We start from the raw sequence: 16,527 nt of genomic DNA on the forward strand, positions 1-16,527 counted from the left end.
TCAGGCACCACTCTGCTGCAAGTGTAACCATTTGCAAGCATGTAGGCTCATTTCTGTCACAGACTTTTCAAGAAAAGAAAAATAGCCATCTAGAGTTTTATATAATATCAACTTACTAGTTTTTAATGTTGGCAACCAATTAAGAAATACAATGATTTTTTTTTTTTAATCTCAGGTCAAAAGATACTTGGTTGGGAATTCATAAAAGGTCACATGGGTGACCCATAATCCCAAAACTAAGCACCTGGACAGGCTGTGGAGTTGAAAGGATGATTTGACAAGCAAAGGAGTCTTTCAGAATTCTTACAGGAACATTCCGTTATCAAAACGCTATTTACTGCATAAGCCTCCTTTCCACCCTGATTTGTTAGGCAACTGTGCCATAGATCAAAGTTCCATATATGTAAATATCCTTTTCTGGGCGTTCTTTTCTATTACATTGGTTAATCTGAGCCATTGGTATGCCTCTGAACCATTAAGTGTAGCTGGCAGGTGGGTAAAATCTTTTTCTTCAAAGGTGTCCTAGCAATCTTAGTGCTCATTCTTCCTGACACTGTGTGTGTGTGTGTGTCTGTGTGTGTGAGTGTGTGTGCACGTGTGTAATGCCACTAATCTCATCATGGGGGCCCTACTCTTATGACCTCATCTAAACTGATTTAGCTCCCAAAAGCCCTGTCTCCAAATACTATTTCACTGGGCATTAAAACCTCAGTGTATGAATTTGAGGAGGATGCAAACATTCGGTTCACAACAGTCTCCAAATCTCCAAGGCCTATCCCTTTAAGAAGATGCATTTCTCATCCTGCTTGTGGTCTGACTCGCTGCTCTGAGTCATTCTTCCATGTGGACACCTCCATTCCCCTCTGGGTGAACTGGATACCCATGCTTGGCCACCCCTTTGTGCGGACGCCCTCGTCTCCCTGACCAGGCTCTGCCTACTTGCTCTGGAAAGCCCTACTACAGACACACCCTCCTCACCACATTTGGGGTCCCTACCACTGTGGTATACTTTCCCCTCTTCCACCCATATGAAGCCTTGCTGGCTGTGCTCCCCCTAATGACTTTAGAATTGAGTTGTTTGGGAAGGGAAAGGAAGACAAAGAAAAGCCCATATGTTTTTAGAATCATCTTGTCGACTTTCATGACAAATCCTCCTGAGAGTTCTGTAGAAGTTGTTTCAGATCTGTAGACTGACTGGTAAGAATTTACATTTTTACAACATTGTCTTCCTATTTCATGAGCACAAGTACCTATTATTTTGTCTTTAATTTCTTTTATTAATGTTTTATAATACTTTATGTTTAAAGTCATATAATTTTTATTAGTTGTATTAAGGTCTTTGAGGTTTTGTTTGCCATTTTAATTTGACATCTTTTAAAATTACTTTGTCTGTTGCTGGTGTTTAATACTCCAACTAATTTTTTCTTTTTTTTGAGACTGAGTCTCGCTGTCACACTCAGGCTGGAGTGCAGTGCCGCAATCTCAGCTTACTGCAACTTCCACCTTCCAGATTTAAGCTATTCTCCTGCCTCAGCCTCCCAAGCAGCTGGAATTTAAGGCACTTGCCACTATGTCTGGCTAATTTTTGTATTTTTAGTAGAGATGGGGTTTTGCCATGTTGGCCAGGCTGATCTTGAACTCCTGACCTCAAATGAGCCACCCACCTTGGCCTCTCAAAGTGCTAGGATTACAGGCATGAGCCACTGTGCCCGGCCTCCAAATGATTTTTTAATATTGATATTAAATGCAGCCATCTTGCTAAATTCTCCTATTGTTCCCAGTAATGTGTCTGCAAGTTACAATGACAGTTATGCTTTAACACTTTTTCTTCTGTTACTGAACACATAGGACAAGTGGCTACATTTGAAGTTTCATCATATATATATATATATATATATATATATATATATATATATATATAATGTAACAAAGTTTTAAAGTTGAATAATATCTTGATACTTCTCCCAGAAAATTAAAAAATGGTTTAGCTTATGTCTTTCCCCCTTATGCCTTATATGATATTGTTAGTATTCTTGTTGAATATTTCATTTGCTTTTTAAAAACCCACATACTGGACATTATTGTTTATATGGATGGTGTTTGTTTGGGTTTACATGCCTGTTTATCATTCTATTTTCACCATTATTTCTTATATCTCAGACCATCCTTCTAGCATAATTCTTCTTGAAGTAGATTTTTCTATTGTATGTTTAAAGTAGGTTACCCGGTGGCAAAATTTCTCAGTTTTATACAGCTCTAATTTCGTAGAAGTGTTGCCTTTATGATTATTATCTATTTTATGAAGGATAATGTTGCTTAATTGTGTACCCAATACAATAGGCTGACAGTGGTTTACTCCCACAGTTTGGAAGTACATTTTGCTGTCTTCTGGTTCCCATTTCTGTGGTCAAATGTCTGAGATGGTTTAACTATTACTGATTTTTAGGTGATCTGTCTTTACTTCCTGGCTGCTTGACTGACCTTTGAGTCTTTGATATTCTGAGATTTCATTGGGTTAAATATAAATGTGTAATTCTGTTGGGACCTGTAGAATCATGTGTATTTATTTTGGAAAATTTTCTTTAAATGCTTTTTTCTTTGTTCTCCAATTTTATTTTGGGGACTTTGAGTAGGTACGGATCAGTCTTATCATTCTGTCTCAAATGTGGCTTACCTTCTTTTCATATTTTCATTTCCTTAATTACCTTACCTACTTTCTGGAAACATTTTTCAGACATATCCTCCAGTTCATTAATTCTCTTTTCAATTGTATCTGAACTGCCGTTTAATCAAGTATTGAGGTTTTTTAAAAATTTCGATGATTATATTTCTAAATATTTCATTTCTTTAAATGTCTGCTCATTCTTTCAGGTTTTCCCTGGAGTATACTTGTTTTTGTAATTTCACAATGTATTACTTCCTTAAACATTTTTGTTACTTTGCCCTTATATTTATTGTCTTATCTTATATTCAAAATTTTTTTTTTCGCAGACTACACAATCCTAGGTTGAGTGTTGTTTTTCCCAACACCTGTAGATATTATTCTACTATCTCTGATTTATTATTCTTCAGGTTTTAATTATATATAGTATGTGACAGTTTTTCACATCTGCTGTCCTAGTGTCTAAATTTATTCCTTCCTTGTTTTTTTTCTTGACTGTCATTCATAACTTACCTTCTCATTTGTTTGGCAGACTTTATGAGGTCATAGTTGCTTTTAATTTGTGCTAGTCCAATAGTCCCAACTTGGGGAATCTCTCCTTCAAAGGCAAGTTGGAGATGCTTCTATCCTAGCAACACTTTGACCTTCTCAGAACAAGAGGCCTAGCCGGAGTTTCCCTTTCTTGTAGCTGTTCAAGTATCTCATGTTGCTTTAGTTCTGTGACTTCAGGGCACCACCCCTCCCTGCTGCCCACAGTCCTGGTGATTTCCTTGCCTCTCTGCCTCCTTGTTGTTGTGAGTCCTGGCTTCTCTGACCTGGCTCCCTGCCTCTGTGACCTTGCTCCTTGCCTCTTTGGCCCTGCCTCAGGCATTTGCAACCTTCTCTCTAATATTCAAGATAGACCCTTTCATTCCTCTTGGCTCTAAGAAGTAGAAGCATAGGTTATCTGTATTCAATGCTGCTCCCTTTCTGCTTGACTTTATTCTCATTTCTTGCCTGTTTGTTTATTTGTGGGATGCAGGAGGTCCACAGACCTCTTCTACCAACCTATAAAATATGTGGTGTGTCCAAGAGTTCACTATTTATTTAAGTGATTGATTAATTGTTGTTAACTGTCAAAGTTATCATGACTGGGAAACAGAACTCTAGATAACTTTCACATATCTTACAGTGTTTTAAAAAACCCTTCTGATGGTGCCTTCCCCGCTCTTAATAACTAAATTTGTCTGTGCTTACTGATATAAGAATATATACATATTACCTTAAGTCTGCTATTTTATCCCATACTTTTAATGTTATTTAGAATGATCCTGTGGCAGTTTTATTATGCTACTCAAGTATTGAAATGTGTTTCAAGAATGTATCAAAGAAATCAGGAGATTTTTTGTTGTTCTTTTTTTGGCTTTCATTAAACACCATTGAGAATTCAAAATTTTCAATTTTTTTATCCATAATGACAAAATAATTATTGGCAGAGGAAGATATTCCACACTTACTAAATGAAGCAGAAGATAAATGCTTCTGAAACAGATAGTAGCATTCTGACATTGTTGAATCTGACCATAATGAAAATCTCAGACAGTGAGTCTTCAGGGTTTGAAGTTCTGAAAGAGTTTTCTCAGACTCAGGAATTAATGAATGAACAATATTATTTCTAAGGAAAAAGGGAAAGATGACACTCAACAGGAAGGAATTCATCCACAATATTTTATTTTGCTAAAGGAACATGTATCAGAATCATTTCATTTTGTAAAATTTGTGCACCAGTATTTACTTAATATAGTTTGTAAATGGACAAATGCTTAAGGCAGGCATTTATGCAAAGGAAATTAGATGATGTAGGAATGAGAAAAAAAATCATCGAATTGAGCATTCTCAATGATGCCTGTAAATCTAAAACTGAAAATATTTTTCAATCATGGAGCCAAGAAAACGTCCATTTCTCTTTAGCAAAATTAGGAACCATCAGAGTTTTAGAATTACTGTGCTTTGATAATGCAAGTGCCCCCCCCCCATGAAAAGGAAAGGAAAGAAAGAAAAAGAACTAAAACATAATAATTAGGTATAGCCTGTGAGAAATTAACTTGAAATCTGAAATCAATGGACAAGAGTTATATATTCCAGGTTCATTTAGTTGCATTCAAATTACACCACCCGTTTTTGGTGTGGAGAGGTATATATATATTTTTGGGGGTGCATAGAGTATATAGATATTTACATATGTGTTTGTATGTGTGTGTATGTATGTCTTCAAACCTAGGGTAATAGTTTGGCTTTGCTTTGTTTAATTTCTTAGTAAAATTTCAAATGAATTTGTTTTTCACTATCCTTTTATTTTTACTTTTGTTAATTATATATTAAAAGTGTCAGTTGAACCTAAATGATAAATGTTGATGATATTTTCCATTAAAGCTGAAACATTTTTTGTCTCCTTGAGGCTTCAAAGATGAGGCTTCTACATATATATAGATAGATAGATAATAAGATAGATAAATGCGCCTTTACTTACAATGGGGTTATGTCAATAAACCTATCACAAATTGAAAATATTATGTGTATATATATATATATGTATAGTTCCATACATAAATTTTATTTGAATAGAGTATGCCTTTGTTTGGTTCTTCCTTCAGGTTTCTGTATTTTGGTATTTTACCTTCTCAACTATCCTTAGGCCTGACCCTGTCTTCTGTTTCCATTATCTTCTCTCTGTGCACACTAATCTCTTGTTCTCTGCCTTTTCAACCCATCTTCCTGCCATCACCAGCATGTGGATTCACTAAGACTCTCTCATGCCTTCCCCTATAACATTAATGAAGTTTTTAGCACGTAATATTGTGTTTTGTTACTATTTTAGTTTTAAATGGAGGTGTTTTGCTTTCATTTCTTTATGTTTATCTAGTTCTGAAATCTCTGTTTATCAGTGTGCTGTTTTATCATCTCATCTGTGATTTATTACTTTATAGAATTAATGTTCTTTTTTTTTTTTTTTTTCTTTTGAGACAGAGTTTTGCTCTTGTTGCCCGGGCTGGAGGGCAATGGTGTGATCTTGGCTCACCGCAACCTCCGCCTCCCGGGTTCAAGTGATTCTTCTGCCTCAGCCTCCTGAGTAGCTGGGATTACAGGTATGCACCACTACGCCGGGCTAATTTTGTATTTTTAGTAGAGACGGGGTTTCTCCGTGTTGATCAGGCTGGTCTTAAACTACCCACCTCAAGTGATCTGTCCACCGTGGCCTCCCAAAGTTAATGTTCTTTTTGAGGGGCATTAATTATTAATTAAGTAGTTCTCCTCTATTTTCTGAATTTATATATTATCTCCGAATGAATTAATTATCTAGTTTTTTTGCTTATTTTATTCCTTTCTTTAGTTTTCTTGTTGTCAGATTTTTGCTTTTCCCGTGCTTTAAAAAAAAAAAAAACTCACACATATTTAACAAGAATGATTCACTATATCTTTTTCCAAGATTTAATTGTTTAAGAAAATAAGAGATTTTTAACCTATTATATAAAGTTTCAAACACTTTAATAGATTAGCATGCTCATTTATGTTTGTGTTTTTAAAATAGACATTTCAAAGATTAACTGATTCAAAAGAAGTCTAATGTATGTATTGATTTTAACATTCATTTTTCTCCATCTTCATCTATCTTTCTAGTTCTTTTGCACAAAATTCTCTACCAATGTAGTACCTAATGTCCTTGAGCAGTAATGACTCTAGAATCCTATGATGTTGACAGTAATACCTGGTGACCAATACACAGCTAAAAGGTGGCTATGCTAATGCTCTTTGTGAAGACTTTTCAGTCTCCTTAGAAAGCAGAAGTCCTAGATTTATCTGTTCTCAAGGTCACTAACTTTGCCCTCAACCTTTAAAACACCACTACAAACATACTGTTTGAAATTTTTTTAAAAAGTTATAACTTAATTATGTAAGTAAAAACACTGGTGTATTTGAGGAAGTGAGAGGTTATTATTAAAAACAATTACGCAAACATTTTTAAATTAATATATATGGTATATAAAGTTTTGTTTATATTTGTGAATGTGTATGTGTGTGTGTATATATATCTAATATGTGTGTTTATATATATGCATATATATGCATATATATATGCATATATATATATATATATATATATAACATATATAAAGGCAGGAACTCTGACCTCCTCATTGCATGACACAATGCTTGGGCTATAGTCAGTATAAGATAAATATTTATAAAATGATTACTCTCCTTCTGCCTCTCTCACACTCTTTTCCTTCTCCATTCCTCTCTCCCTTTCATTTTTTATGGCCTGCAGTGGAAATAAAAATAAGCTATTTTGAGGCTCTGAGATACAAGTTTCAAATATGACTAAAAATAACTAACCAAATAAACTCATACTTAAAAATACTAAACTATTTTGTGATAATTTTAAATTCACATGCAGTTGTAAGATAAAATAGAGGAAGATCCTTCATATCCTTTCCCTCAGTTGTAGCACATGGTGAGCTACAGCACAATATCCCAACCAAGATATTGACCTTGATACAATGATAGAGAACAATTCCTTGGTGGTGAGGATCCCATGTTACCTTTTTATAGTCACATCCATTCCCTCCCACCCCTAACCCTTCTTCATCCCGAACAACCACTAATCTGTTATTTATTTCCATGTTTTTCATTTCAAGAAGGTTATATAAATGGAAACACATAGTGTAAAACCTCTTGGTATTGGCTTTTTACATTTCTCATAATTCTCTAGAGATTCTTTCAAATTGTATGTATAAATAATTCATTCATTTTTAGTGCAAAGTAGTTTTTTTTTAAAAAATGCTGTGGATATAACACAGTTTACTTAACCATCCAGCTACTGAAAGACATCTGGGTTCTTTTTTTTCCCCAGTTTTTGGCTACTAGGAATAAAGCTGCTGTAAACATTCATGTACAAGTTTTTGTGTAAACCTAAGTTTTCATTTATCAGGAATAAGTGCCCAGGAGTGCAATTTTTCACTCATACGGTAGTTACATTGTTTGTTTGTTTGTTTGTTTTTTAAAGAAAATGCCAAACCAGTTTCTGGGATGACTGTACCATTTTACAGTCTCGTGAGAAAGATATAAGTGTTTCAGTTTCTCTGCATCCTTGCCAGCATTTGGTTTTGTCCATACTTTTTACATTGAATCATTCTGATGAGTGTGTAATGATATCTTTTTGCATTTTAATATTCAGTTTTTTTAGTAATGTACATATTTTCATGTACTTATTTACCATCTACCTATAAGTATACTTTGGTAAAGTGTCTCTTCATGTGATTTGCCTATTTTTAATTGAATTATTTGTTTATTGTTGAATTTTGAGAGTTCTTTATGTATTCTAGATGCTAATCCTTTGTTGGAAATGTAGTTTAAAAATAATTTTTCCCAGTGTACACCGTGTCTTTTCTTTCCTTTACAGGGTCCTTCACAAAGCAAAATTGTACATTTTTGATGAATTATAGTTTTATCAATTTACTATTTTATGGTTTGTGTTTTTGCTGTCAAATCTCCTCAGAGTCACTCTCTTATTTTTTTAAAAAATTTTATAGTTTACCGTTATATATTAGAGTACTGGGTCCATTTTAAATTAATTCTTTTTTAAGTGTGAGACCTGAGTTCTTTTGCCTGTAGCTATACATATAATTACTCCAGTATCATTTGTTGAAATGGCTGTCTTTTCTCCATTGAATTGCTTTTGCATCTCTGTCAAAAGTCAAGTGGACATATTTGTTTGGGTCTATTTCTCTGTTTTCAATTATGTCCAATCAAATAATGTGTCTCTTTTTCCAATACTACACCATCTCGATTACTGTAACTCTGTAATAAGTTTACAAGTTAGGTAGATTGATTCTTCCCAGTTTTTCTTGTTCAAAGATTTTTTTAGCTATTGTAGTTCTTTGCCTTTTGGCATAAATTTTAGAATAATCGTGCTCATATTTACAAACATCTTGCTAGGATTTTTATAGAAATTGTGTTAAACCTGTATATATTTAAGAAAAATTTACATCTTTACTATGTTTAGTCTTTTAATCTATGAGAGTATGTATGTGTGTACATATATCTATGTGTGTATATGTCTTTCCATTAATCTAGATGTTTGTTGATTTCATAATACTGAATATTTTGATTGCAAATAATGTTTTACATTTTTTGTGTCCAAATGTTTATTGTTAGTATATAGAAATATAATTGATTTTTAAATGTTAATCTTGCATCTCCTGTCATTACTGTACTCTCTTATTAGTTCCAGTTTTGTGTATGTATGATTCCTTGGGATTTTGTACATAGACAATCATATCATCTGTAAATAGAGGCAGTTTTATTTCTTTTTTTCCAGTTTATGCATCTTTTCTTTCCTTTTCTAGACCTATGAACTAGCTAGAACTTCCAGCACTATGTTTAACAAGAGTGGCAAAACGGACATTCTTCCTTCCTTCCTAATCTTAGGGGTAATCATTCAGTCATTAACCATAATGTATAATGCAGGTTTTGTAAATGCTGTTTATCAAATTGAGGAAACTCCTCCTTGCTGCTATTTTTCTGAGAGTTTTTTTTAATCATACATGTGTGCTGAGTTTTGATAAACTACATTTTCTACATAGATTGATATTATAATGTGTTTTCCTTTTAACAATGATGAATTGCACTAATTACTTGTCAAATACTAAACAACTTCTGCATTCCTGGAGTAAAATTCACTTTGTCATGGGGCATAGTTTTTTTTCCTACATTGCTGAATTCTCTTTGCTACTAACTTGTTTAGGATCTTTGTGTCTCTAATCCTAAGAATTATAGGTCTGCAGAGTTTGGTTGTTTTTGTCCAGCTTTATTTTTTTGTACTATCTTTGTCTGGATTGGTATCAGGGTAATACCAGTTTCATGAAATGAACTGAGATGTGTTATTCTATTTTCTGGGAGAAGTTGTGTAGAATTGGTGTTTGTTCTTTAAATGTTTCATAGAATTACTAAGTGAAAACTTCTAGGCCTGGAAATTTATGTTTATATATATATATATATATATATATATATATATATATATATATATGTAATTTTGAGACTATTTTGAGAGTTTTAAAATTATGAATTCAATTTATTAAAGTTATAAAGCATTTCAAATTATCTATATTGAGTGAGTCATGCAGTTTGCATCTTTTAGGGAATTGACCCATTTTTATCTGAGCTGTCAAATTTGTGTGTATAGAATTGTTTATAGTATTATATTATATATAGTATTATATTATATTATAGTATTTCTTTATTATCCTGCTGATGTCTTCAGAGTCTATAGTGATATTCCCACTTTTGTTCCTGATATTGGTTATTTGTATATTCTCTAATTTCTTTATTAATCTTACCAGAGGTATGCCAATTTTACTGATCTTTTCAAATAACTACTTTTTGGCTTCACTTATTTTCTCTATTGTTTTTGTGTTTTCAATTTTATTGATTTTTGCTCCTTATTATTACTTTTTATTTTCCTTGCTTTGGTTCTAATAGATTCTAGTACTTCACAGAGGTGAATTTCTGGAGTATATCTCTGCCTTAAGTAGCTGTTGTTATAATAATGCTACATGAAAACCATTCCAAAACTCAGAGACTTAAAACCTGTTCTCATGTTCATGGGTCTTCAGGTTGGCTGCAAGTTGGCTGGGCTGAACTGGACTTCAGATTCCCGGCTCTATCCTGCTGTCTGGGTTCCTGTCAGGAGACATGTGTTTCTCATCTCCTCAAACCAGCAGCTTCTGACACATGTGAATGGTTTCATGTGTCTCATTCTAAAGTTCTGGCTGAAAGGTTAGACATTATCTTAGGCACATATTTTCCATGACAGATTATCAGTCTACTGATCCCAAACATTCTGCTTGCACCTGGTTTGCTAGCACGGCATGCAATCACATGGCCAAGTCCAATAGCAAGGAGGCAGAGTAGTGTACCCAGTACAGTTGAGAAAGCAGAGGGGTCACTATTGCTAATACAAAGTGTCACAATTTATTTTACTAACCCTGTTCCAGTGATGAAGGGGAGGAAAAGCCAGCTCACATGCCACTGGGCACTTTACAAGTGTACTAGGACTCTTTTCATTTTACTTGGTTATTTAGCATGCTGGAGCCAGTTTCCTTGTCTTAGATCCAAAATTAATCACTTACTAACAATTCTCTGACCTTTTTCCTCAAGCCTGCTTTCAAAGTGACCTCTTCAAGTTTGGCCTTCTCCAGTTGCTGTTGTTCCTTCAAAGAGCTGTTTCCTCTGCTTTCCTATACACCCAGATAGAAAACAAAATTAACATCCTGTTATTCTTTGGTGAATATAAATGTGTTTGTGTGTCTTTTGTTAGGATTTTTGATGTGGTGGCAGAAAGAGTTCCTCTAGAATACTTACCCCCAAATTTAATTATTTTTTATTGCCTTCTCGCACATTTCCATTTCCTTTAATTGTAAATCTTATAATGTGTTTGCCTAATTGAGATGTTATAAAGACTCGCAAGATCAACCAGTTATAAGAGTGCAGAAAACTTAGTATTTAATTCTGCCTCTGAAACTTCCCAGGTGTTTTATCTTCAGCAAGTCAGGAGCTTTTCAGAAGCTGTGTTCCCATGTGTGCAGTGGAACTAAAGATACTGATCGTACTGGATTATTGTGAAGATTGAGTGAGATTATGCATTTTAAATTCCTCTGTGAACAGGCCGGTGCTGATCAATTATAAATGATTCAAATATAAAAATTGAATGAAAGAGAAAATGCTCATTTTTTCGATTTTCCTTTATGTTAATTTCAAATTCAAAACATTTGGAAACAAATGAAGGAGGTCTTTTTATTTAAACAGCTAGAATGACTTCCTTTTTCAAAACTTCATGGGTTGGAGGAAGCTGATGGAGTTGGATTTTCCTCATATCTATTGCATCAAAGATTTAATTCAGAGAGTTCACCCACTGGTACAGTCCCCATCACCCATTTGTCTCGTCATGAACCCTGGTTTTGCATCAAATAAGACCATGCAAGGCCCTAGGCATTCTTCTTTTGGTAATATCTACCCCTCACCATATTAAACAGATTAAAATACACTCCACTCACCGTAAAAATAATGAAGTTTTTGTTGTGAAGTCTTTGCTCTGAAGATAGAAAATACTTTATAATTTTGCTTTAGAAATTATTTGTTTCAATAAATTTCTTCAAATTTTTATTGCATATGCTTTATCAGCCATCATCGTGCCTATTAAGAATTCTTCAGAAGTAACAAAAAATCAAACTTAAAAATTATTTGTAATATTACTCTATTTCTGTGATTTCTAAATTTATGTAATGAGGTTGACAAGATGTTATATTTTGTTGACATTTAATCAAAATATATTAATGTTTAGGCTTTCTTTTCATATTTTGAAGTACATATATATATATGCTTATATACTTTCAACATTGTCCTAGGATCTTTGAAATACCATAGTCCTGAGGCATAAAGTCTGGGTAAAAGAAATCCCAGGTGTGGCTCTTTAAGTATGTCCCCTTATAAAATTTACCTAATACTTCTGGCCCTGCCAGACCTCACTGCTGCGTTGGAGCAAGTTAATGCTTTCCAACTCCTTGTGTGGGGTAAGCAGAAAAATGTCCCCCAAAGATACTGACACCCCAATCCCTGGAACCTGCAAATGTGTTATCTTACACGAATAAAGGGAGTTTGTTGAGATGACTGAATTATGGATCTTGAGGTGGAGGGATTATCTGGTTGGGCCCAGTGTAATCCTTACAAGGATTCTTGTACTCCCAAGGGTCTTTATAAGTACTTGGGAGGTCAGGAAAGGCGATGTGATGATGTAAGTATAGGTCAGGGTAACGCTAGTACTGGCTTGGGAAACTGAAGAGGACCACAGCCCAGTGTGAGAGCCTCTAGAAGCTGGGAAAGGCAAATAATGGATTCTCCCCCAGAGCCTCCAGAAGGAACTCAGTTCTGCCAGCATCTTGATTCAGCTGAATGAGATGACTGTAAGATAGTGCATTTGTATTGTTCGAAGCCACTGAGTTTGTGATAATTTGTTGCAGCAGCAATAGGAAACTTAGAGAGTTTTATGTCATTGGCAAAGCTCTTTTGTAATCCTAGGCATCTACCACTCCGTTTTGCTAGTCCCTTTCTTCTTTCCTCTTGATCCCAGGTTCTGCTTGCCTTAAACTCCAATCCCTTAGCCCCAGGATCCTCTGTGAGTGCCTCCCACATGGCGTCCTTTGGGGTCATCTATGTTTTTATGAACCGTTTTCCTTTTTGCTCCCCGCTTCTACACAGTCTTCCCTTATCTTCCCTTAAACCTTCCCACAAAAGCACTCTGTTTAATACAGATGAACATTTACTCTGCATCTGGTCTGAGCCTGGTCTTCATTCAGGAAACTGAAACAAAAATATTTGTTTGAAATGTCATGCTTTAATGTCAAAATCAAGAAAAAATTTAGTACTATTGATATTGTGTTTTAAATATCTTGTCAGTTCAAATGATTTTCTGCCTCCACCTGCCCTTAGGAGTAAAAGGGATGCTCCATGAAGTTGTATCTTTTTCCCTTTGGACCTTCCTTGATTCGTGGCACAAAAGCTGAATTTCTTTGCGTTTACTCATACGTGAAGAGCCAGGCCTTAGCCACAACCTGGATTTGCCCCGGGGTGTTTCGTTTGCCAATCAGGATTACTGTGATTTTACTTTCTGTTCTGTTGGCTTCTTCACGCATGAACTGCATGTTGAGTGTGATAGAGGAGAACCTTCCCGTAAAACCTAAAATGGCAAAGTAAAAAGGTTAGAGGCAATTCTCTGTAAGATGGACAAAGGTACTTAAATTTAAATAGGCTTTACACAGCATATCCCTTATTGAATCTCCTGGAAACAGTCACTTTTTAGTCTTCAGGAAAATAATGAAAGTCAGCTGCACACAGATTTTCCTGCAGTGGGCATTGGGGACTAGAATAAGCACATTTTTCATCTAGGCTAACTCATCTACGTCCATTGGAATGAAGATCCCTGCCAAGTATGGCTGAGGAAAGGAAGATGTAAAAACTGTTTGTTTATATCATGCTTTTGATCCTCATGCAAAGGGATTTATGTGATTTGTGTAAGAACAGCAATTAATTTTCATGTATTTCTTCCTTGAGTTCTCCCCAGTTTCCACAAAGCACTGGCTACTCAGTGGAGGAAGACTTTTCTGAGGAGAGCTAAACCCTTATGTTATTTTTGAATCATTCTATATAGATTTGACCAAAACCTATGTAAATGAGGTTTTCACTTGCCTTTATGTACTGTGTATTTGAACTGCTCATAGAATCCCTTCTTCTTCTTTTTTTTTTTTTTTTTTTTTTTTTTGAGACGGAGTTTTGCTCTTGTTACCCAGGCTGGAGTGCAATGGCGCGATCTCGGCTCACCGCAACCTCCACTTCCTGGGTTCAGGCAATTCTCCTGTCTCAGCCTCCTGAGTAGCTGGGATTACAGACATGTGCCACCATGCCCAGCTAATTTTTTGTATTTTTAGTAGAGATGGGGTTTCACCATTTTGACCAGGATGGTCTCGATCTCTTGACCTCGTGATCCACCCGCCTTGGCCTCCCAAAGTGCTTGGATTACAGGCTAGAGCCACCGCGCCTGGCCCGAATCCCTTCTTCTTTAAACACACTGTGCATTCATGGATAAAATGAAATCTATATGAGATCTCTCTGAGGATTTTTGTTATTTTTATGCTTGCCTTCTGAGCATCTTCAAGTAATTGATTTTTACCCAGTCACTGACAAGTGGTCAGTTTTTATATAAAGTAGATACTTTGTGGGAAATGGGAAGGGGGAATTTAGTAATTGAGGATGCTGTTCATATATGTCATCCAGCTCAGAGCATGAGGTATGTATTAGACTTTTTTTTTACAGATTAATTTAAATAAATGAAAGAAAATAGAAAGGAAAAAGAAAGTGGCCACTGTATTGAGCTCAGAAGAGAAGTGATGCCACACAGCAAAACAAGCACACAGAAACTTGTCTTAGCATTCTGAGGCCTCATTAAAAAATGAGTTGCATCTGACAGATGTGTAGTTGTATGCATTTTTAATCTCAGCCATATGGAGGCAGAAATCCTACTAAAACAGTGCTATTTCAAACAGTTATATCTATGGAAATGCATATAAATAATGCTTCTCATTCAAAGATGAAAGGTAAAACAGGCAACTAAACTGTTCCTATAAGTTTAAATGAGATGCCCAACAAAGTACTGTCAGTAAGGGATAATTGCTGTAAGTCTTCAGTAGACATTAAGATTCCATGTACTTTTCCATTTAATTTTAGTGAAAGTTGTATTACTGCACTTTGACATTGTAACTTACAAAACCTTTCAATTTCTGGAAGTAGGACATTATTAGTAATGAATCTTTTATGACTGGGTGCATTATGTTAAGGGAAATCCCCTGTCCCTAATGAACCTAATATCAGAACATCTAGATAGGGGAAAGAATTCTAAGAGCTTCCTAACATCAAACAGGTCTTCTTATCCAATTCCATCCAAATACACAGAGGTCAACACTTCTAGCAGCACTGATAACGTGAACCTCCAACAGCAGATATATCTGTGTATGTGCTTGTGTGTGTATGTGCTTGTGTAATTTTTAAACTTTTATTTATTTATTAGTGGTGAAGTCTCACTACATTGCCTAGGCTGGAGCACAGTAGTCATTCACTGTAGCTTCTAATTCCTGGCCTCAGCGATCCTCCCACATCAATTTTTAGAGTAGCTGGGATTATAGGCACATGCCACCTAATTATATTTTGTTACAACTAAGTAACTAGTTTAATCAATTGTTTTGCTAAATTAAACTGCTGTGCTGTGGTTTGAATGTGTCCCCTAAAGCTCATGTGTTGGCAACTTAATCCCCAATACAATAGTGTTATGATGATCTATTCTTGAGGGTCATGAGGGTTCTGCTCTCCGGAATGGATTATTGCAATTAGTTTGAAAGTAGGTTAGTATTTGCCTCGGAAATGGGTTCCTCATAAAAGGATTTCAATCTCTTGCTCTTTCATGATCTCTGACCCTTCTGCCATCCACCACGGGATAAAACAGCATGAAGGCCCTCGTAGAGATGGGTCCCTTGGTCTTCAACTCTCCAACCTACAGAACTGTAAGAAATAAATTTCTTTTCCTTAGAAATTATCCAGTCTGTGGTATTTTGTTATAGCAACACAAAATGGGCTAATAAATTCTGTAAAACGGCTAATTTTCTTCCTAATTTAGTAAAGTATGAGCCCAACAGGTTAGGCAGACTGTTTACCTTTACACAAGACCATACCTGCTAATGAAGAGATACCAGAATTTTTTTTCTACTCTTTTTGTAAATAACATCCAGCAAATAAAGCTGAATTTCTAATTAGCTTGCTTTAATTTGAAATTGTTAGAGACTACTTTTAAGTTTAAAACTATATTATAATTACATGTGTTATACAAATAATTATACATTATATGATATATAATTTATACATGCCTATAAAGTATATTTATATATAATATGCCTATAGGCATAATGTACCATATTAAATATATATAAATATAAATATAAAAAACCACAGTAAATGCTGACACTTGCATTGCAGACAGAAAATTTTTGTAGTAAATTCTTATTTTCTTTAAAATTGCATATTGGGTTTTCAAATAATAAAAAATACAAAGCAAGGTAGATTATAGAAAATAATTAAAGAAATAAGGCCATTTAGCATCTATCACTAGCGGAGTGACTTTTAACAAGTTCTTTAGCCGTCCTGTGGTTTTATATCTTTAGCTGTAAAAGGTCACACTTATGAGATGATGCATATAAACCAGGTAATACAATGCCTAGCACATAGTA

At 34.9% G+C, this 16,527-nt stretch overlaps 1 long non-coding RNA gene across 5 annotated transcripts in view; it reads left to right on the forward strand.

Annotated features, from left to right (window-relative positions):
• Positions 1-16,527, forward strand: part of LOC141581431 (uncharacterized) — a 263,107-nt gene that overhangs the window by 23,429 nt on the left and 223,151 nt on the right. For all 5 annotated transcript variants that reach the window (XR_012514030.1, XR_012514029.1, XR_012514026.1 and 2 more), the window contains exon 2: positions 5,669-5,787. This is a non-coding gene — a long non-coding RNA (uncharacterized LOC141581431). The remainder of the gene's footprint in view (positions 1-5,668; positions 5,788-16,527) is intronic.

This window comes from Saimiri boliviensis, chromosome 15, assembly GCF_048565385.1.
Source record: "Saimiri boliviensis isolate mSaiBol1 chromosome 15, mSaiBol1.pri, whole genome shotgun sequence".
NCBI classification, from domain to species: Eukaryota; Metazoa; Chordata; class Mammalia; order Primates; family Cebidae; genus Saimiri; species Saimiri boliviensis.